The following is a 7,192-nucleotide window of genomic DNA, read 5'->3' on the forward strand; positions in this document are numbered from 1 at the left end:
ATCTGGTCAAAGTTTGATGTTCTTTGAAAAATACAAAACACTAAAAACTTATGAAATAAATTATCACTTACAGCGGCTGATGTCACACTGACCTCAGTCCGTATTTAACACTGCAGTTACACTGTGAACAGCTGAAGACCCGCCTCTTCAAGCTGCACTTCTCCCCTGCTTCCCTGCCCACTGTGTTTGGGTCTCGACCAACCCACGCTGTGTACGGTCCAGTCGGGGGTTAGCTGTTGAAGTTCTCTGTTTAGTTGTACTTTATATGGTTGGTTTGTTTCCCTGGCTGTTTGAGTTTTGGTACTTCAACAGAATATTATACCAAGTATTGTTGGCACTTGTTCAGTTTGCACTAGAACTTTCTTGTCTAGAAGAAGGTCTTATGTCATTTCTGTTTCCAGTTGAGAGTATGCTGTGCACATTTTGGCTGCCGCTTCTCACCGGAGCTTTTTATTTTTTCTACCTCCTTTGTTTTTCTTTTTGTGTTTGTATAGTTTGTTGTTTGTTTGAATGTTTCCATCCATTATCTGTAGCTGCTTATCCTATCCAGGGTCGCAGGCGAGCTGGAGCCTATCTCAGCTGACTCTGGGTGAGAGGCAGGGTTCACCCGGACAAGTCGCCAGGTCATCGCAGGGCTGACACACAGAGACACACAACCATTCACACCTATGGTCAATTTAGAGTCACCAGTTAACCTAACCTGCATGTCTTTGGACTGTGGGGGAAACCGGAGCACCCGGAGGTTTCCCCCAACTCTGTACAGAAAGGACCCCGTCGGCCGCTGGGCTTGAACCCAGAACCTTCTTGCTGTGAGGCAACAGTGCTAACCACTACACCACTGTGCCGCCCTTGTTTGAATGTTCTTTGTTTGAATGTTTTGTCTGCTGATTGTGGCGTAGCTCCAGACTCAGTTTTGGCCCTTCAGGTCTTGGTCTGCTGTGGGTGGTGCCTGTGCTCCTCACTATGGACTGCATAGCGCTCTGTGCAGCGATGCTTCTGTGCTTGGTGCCGTGTTCCGAGCGATGTTGCCCGGCGGCGGCGGCGCAGCGGCTGTGCAGGCAGTGTGGGACATACCTTCATGCGCCTTTTGGTGGGACTGTGGGTAGCTACGCCACTGGAATTACATCCTGACCCTCTTTTTTTTTGGTAATTGTAAAGCAACCTTGGGTGTGAGAAAGATGCAAAATCAGTTAAACTTATTATTATTATTATTATTATTATTATAAGTTCAGCACTTCTTGTCCCTGACTGTTGCACTTGCTGTATGTCACTCTGGATGAGAGCTTCTGCTAATTACTGTGGAATGTAAACGCTAAAGTAGTAGAAATATGAATTTACCTTTAAATCCTTTATTAATAACACAGGATGTGAAAATTGGAGAAGAGTTCAGGTTGTTAGTTTTTAATTTGTATTTGCATTTAATTTTTGTTTGTGTGATGGACAGGCAGGTTCAACAATCAGAAAAAGAGAGTAAAACTTTCATAAAAGTTTTCGTTTGATATGGAGCTGTAAATGTCGTGCGGATGTCTGAATTTCACCACCTGCTGCACTACAGATCAAGTCAAGTTTACTTGTGTCGTGCTTTTAACAACAGACATCATCACAAAGCAGCTTTACAGAAAATTAAAGACTTTAAACATGAGTTAATTTTATCCCTAACTTATCCTTGATGCTGAAGCCTGTGGCGACAGTGGTGAGGAAAAACTCCCTCAGACGACATGAGAAAGAAACCTCAGGAGGAACCAGACTCAAAATGGAACCCATCCTCATCTGGGTGATAACGGAACTTCACACATTGGCCGAGGCAGAGAACAATTTTTACTCGACAGATTAAATAGTGTGCACAGATAACAGATGAAATGACGGATGCTGTGTTCTGTGGAAACACTGATGAAACTGAGCACAATAACATTTTCCCAAAGTTGTATAACTCTCCTGCTCTGTGCAGTCACCTTACAGAGAAACATGTTGAGAGAAAACAATGGCAATCCCCAAACTCAAAGAATAGCGTCTGATAAAAACACAACAGCTTACAATAGAAACTTTGACCAACTGTTTTTAAGGGTACAAATTCTTCATCTTTATTAATGTGTGCAAGTAGTTCAGGATCTTACCACACACCATGACACTGGGGGCCACATTTTAAAGACTCATCAGCTGGCTTTCCAAACAACACAAACCAAGGACTGTGCAGTTTTTACCGAGCTACACTAGAGGGGGTGAGGGAAAGAATTTATGACTTGTCCACCCGGTGATAGTTTTAAACCGTCAAACGTTCTTTGCTTGTTCCTTTGGGTGAACCCTTAAAGAGCCGATGTACAAGTAGAACCGTACAACAGTGTGTTTCCCAATCAGAAAGGGTTCCAAATAAAACCATTTGGGGAAAATAAGAACCCATATTTCCCAAATGAACTCTTAAATAACCCCTTTTTCACAGAACATACCAAGTACAGCGCCATTTGAAAAGCCTAACAGGATCTCGATATGAAGAACCTGGCAGGCAGAGAGTTAAATATTAGCAACATGGCTGGAATCAATCCATTAACGATGCCAAACCTGGATAAATAACACTGATAAAGTAAATTACGAGTTACCTGTGAAACCCACACTTATCTCCAACACTTGCGTATTTACTCGCATATGTACCAAAGGTGTACTCAGACTTTTGTTTGGGACCATATGTTCTTGTTGGATTTAATTTGTGAGACTATATCGCTCCAAGTTCGCTAAGCGTAAAGATACCGTCCTAATCTATCTGGGCATTTATGAAATACAAGCGTTGGCAAATGTTTAAAGAGGCTCTGATAAGGCTGAACGAGCTGTGAAGCTTAATTAAGGCCTGAGAAAGAGTGTCTGCGTCAAAATAATCTGCAATAACATTCATGATAAGGTTATAGTGTGTGGAAAGCCACTTACCTGTGCAGTAGATATGCTCTAAGCTCAACAGAGGCAATTTGAGAAAGCAGCCGTAACTATGGAAAAGGTCTGGAGAAAGTTTGATGAGACACTTTTCCGCATGAATGTTGTTTCTAAGCCAGACAAACTGAACCGTACATCCTGCCACATTGTCACGATTCTGTAAGCAGACGGAGAAACAACTTTCACCAGAACTGTATATCGTGGTAAACAGAACAGAATACACTGGTGATTGGCAACAAATCTACAAAAGATTTTACAGTACAGTTTAAGTGGATGCTGTTCTTCTGCGCTTGCAGGCAAGTTCATGCAGCCGTGCTTCATCTAGTCTCACGCCTTCTGACGCCACATTGTTGGCGGCGGCAGCTGTCCATCGTTAATGATAATTATTGCTTCATTAGAATGTGCAGAAACGGAGATGGGCCGCAAGGCCTGCACCAGAGCTCCTTCCTAATGAAGTGCCTTGCACAGTAAGGTAAGACAAATGATGTCATGCCCCCATCGTGTTGTCTCTCTGGACCTCCAGACCTGATGCCAAGTGGTGCATAAAAGTGCCACAGACCTGACGGGTATGGAAGTTGCCCTGCAGTGACAACTGACTTGCCGAGTGATGCCATCCATTGGCCATTTGAGTGGTTCTTCCACATGCCATCTGGTGGTGTGCCATTGACCCTGTTGGGTTCATCTGCCACACTGCACCGAAAAGCGCTCTGCTGCCAATGCCTTATTCGTGATGTACTATTTAATCCATAGCTGGAACCCAGGCAGGTGATGCCACTCTGGGTCAGAGCGGACCTGGGAGCAACAGTGATTAAGGGGTAACTCCACTTTCCCCAATACTCAAGTCCTCCCGGTCCTGAGACTCACCACCGGTTGCAGTTTAAAGTCACACCCAGGACTATATCACCCAATCATCAGCCAGATATCCATCACAGTGTCCAGGGCCACCATGCCACACTTGGCCACGTCCTTGAATCGAAGCAGCAGTCATCCTCGCCCTCTAGCGCCATCACTGAGCTCGCTGTACAGGATGTCCTTTGGCAGCTGCCCATTTGGCATTCTGCACAGGTGTCCAAGCCACCACAGTCTCCGGAACAGAGACTTGCAACCTGTCTGTGCCAGCACCACCTTGTTCTGCCAAGTAATGCCGAGGATACTCCTCAAACAGTGCATGTGAAACACGTTCGGCTTCCTCTCGTGCCACCTGTATGTTCTCCATGTCTCTGATCCATCTAGCAGGACACTCACTACACAGCACTCATAGATGCACGGCTTCATGTGTTCAGTGATGTGCTTCTTTTGCCAAGCCCAGGTGTGCAATCGGCTGAATGGCAGTCGCGGCCTTGCGAATTCGACATCAGATCTCTCTGTCCACTGACAGGTTGCTGAACTGAGATACACAGATTGGTCCACAGTATCTAGCTCTTGGATGTTAACTGTTACTGGCACTGCAGTACCTCCAGCTAGAGGCAGGACAACCATCTTCTTCATGCTGATGACCAGCACAAATTCATGACTGATGTGATACATGACTGCCTTGTTTTATTTCACAAACTAACCAAAACAAAACCACAACACTGACAACGACAGATCGATAAGCAGCAAATGAGTGGGTGATTTGAACATGCAGTTTTAGGTGCACATTGAGAGCCAAAATGCAAATGTCAGGCATGTGTGTGTGTTTTTGGTGTTCCACACAGTATATTTTAACTGACATGTTTCCATGGAATAGGATCGTTACACTGTCACTGTGAATCATGGCATATGATCAGATGTCACCAATGACTACAGATTGAAGACCCTCACATCTGCGCTCTCTTCCAGCTTTGGCTACACTCACATTACCGCTCAGGATGCTTTGCGATGGGTTATTGATGAAAATGAGGCATTTGGTGGCGATATTCCCAAACCCATCTGCGAGTATTCACCACTTAGTTTGCCAACAAAAACATCGCCACCAAGTTTCAATGCATGCACTGAAATTTTCCGCAACGTTTTTGGCCACTCACGAGGCAGGGGCACACCAAAAAACAACTCGGACCAAAAAACATTCACCGTGTATCGCACGATTGGTGGCATTGTGACCAATTATTCATCACTAAGTATTTGTAAACCCATCACAAGCTGTAGTGTGACCGTAGCGTAACGCTTACTGCATTTACACACTAATATTCCTCTATTTGACACTGGTCATGTCAGCACCATATTCTGTTTGGATCTTATGAATTTGTTCTTATTCCAAATTTAGCATCTTCCAATTAAGATGTCAGATATAGCAATATTATTCAGGATTTTGGAGCATTCTTTGGAAATGTATCCAGCACAATCAGAATATGCGTCTCAATTGTTTTGTTTTTTTTCCCCTCTTTGTGGCACACTGCTTCCTGTCTGTTGATGATCAGCTCTGTGCATGGTGCACAAGATAACTGGACATTGGAGTCTGTACAGCTACATGTAAACAGGAATGTTAGTGGAATATTCATTTTCATTCGCCATGTAATATGGGCAGCTTAGTAGGAATATTATCTTTTACCAAATAAAGGCAAAACCTGGAATATTTTGTGCATGTAAACATAGTGAAAGATATGATAAAAGACTGAAAATGGAAGATAATTTTCCAGCAAATCCATTCTCAAAAGCACGTTTAAGGAAGGGGATTTGATCTTTTGGTTTTTCTGATACATGGACGTGGTGCTTCGGTTTCCCCCACAGTCCAAAGACATGCAGGTTAGGTTAACTGGTGACTCTAAATTGAGCGTAGGTGTGAATGTGAGTGTGAATGGTTGTCTGTGTCTATGTGTCAGCCCTGTGATGACCTGGCGACTTGTCCAGGGTGTACCCCGCCTTTCGCCCGTAGTCAGCTGGGATAGGCTCCAGCTTGCCTGCGACCCTGTAGAACAGGATAAAGCGGCTACAGATAATGAGATGAGATGAGATGATACATGGACTTGCAAAGAGACTTTTGTACAAAGATTTCATCATAAAATTCCTTGAATTTTCATTCCATTAAGAATCAGATTCTAGCTTGAACGCAATTTCATTTCTTCATGTGTTAGCAGCTCAGTCAGAATGAAAAAACCCGTCCAGGTGGAGAGTGGGGTTTGATTAAAAGAGCTGGTGTCAAACTCTGATAATCCATTTGACAGGAAAATGTTAACCATGTAAACATTAACTAATACTGACTGCCCCACTGTCTGATGTTTTATTAAACAAAGTGTGTTCTCAGTCCAGCTGGCAAACATCGACTGTCCCCACCCTCCATGTTTCACACACAGCCTGTGGATCGTCTCTGTGCTGTCTGACTAAACTTCATGAGACTAAAGTTCATCTTTATACACATTTCTCAGAACTCGTCTTCAGGAGCCTTGGTTTCTGTCTCTGTCCAGATATTTCTGGTCGATGCCAATGAGGGACATTACTGAACACTGACGCCATCACCACACACACACACACACACTGCCATGTCGAAATCACTGCTGTCCTGATCATAAACCACCACCCAGATCAAGAGTCGAGAGTTAATACATTTCACAAAGCAAAAGATTCACCGAGTCAGGGAGGGTCTGGACTTCTGGGGTCAGTGTGTGTGATAAAATGGACAATGAACGTTTTACCACAGACACTAGAATGAAGTGTTTCACAAACAGCGTGTTTGTTTGTTTGTTTGTTTGTTTGTTTGTTTGTTTGTTTGGTGTGTTGCCTTGGAGCCTGTAATGGATTACAGCACAGCTGTCCACATTGTGTCACACGAAACGTGAACTTCAAACCTGCTCCAGGATGAATGATTAACCGGATTAAATTTAGCACAGTGACTGGGCTGAAAGGATTTAGTGTGATCATGGCAGGGAAAGAGGAATAGATTTTAACGGTTGAGAGGTTTTTAGTTCAAAATTAAACCAATGTTTGTTCCATTCCTGCTGGGAAAAAAATCCTATTTCGTTGAATCATTATTTAATTCACACAGATACCATTATAAAAACATTTAGACACTTCATATTAGGAAACTGTGGCCTAATGGTTAGAGAAAGGACCGAAAGGTTGCTGGTTCAATTCCCTGGACCAGCAGGAATGGCTGAAGTGCCCTTGAGCAAGACACCGAACCCCCGTCTGCTCCCCAGGCTGCTCTGGGTGTGTTGTTCGTGGCTCTGGATAAGAGCATTGATTCAATGCCTGTAATGTCATGCAAGTAAAGCTGGAGAAAATAAAAAAAATCTCCAGTTGATCTGTGTTGTGGATTGCTCGCTGGCCCGAGGAATAACTGCCCTGCACTGAGACT

Source organism: Neoarius graeffei, chromosome 26 (assembly GCF_027579695.1).
Source record: "Neoarius graeffei isolate fNeoGra1 chromosome 26, fNeoGra1.pri, whole genome shotgun sequence".
NCBI classification, from domain to species: Eukaryota; Metazoa; Chordata; class Actinopteri; order Siluriformes; family Ariidae; genus Neoarius; species Neoarius graeffei.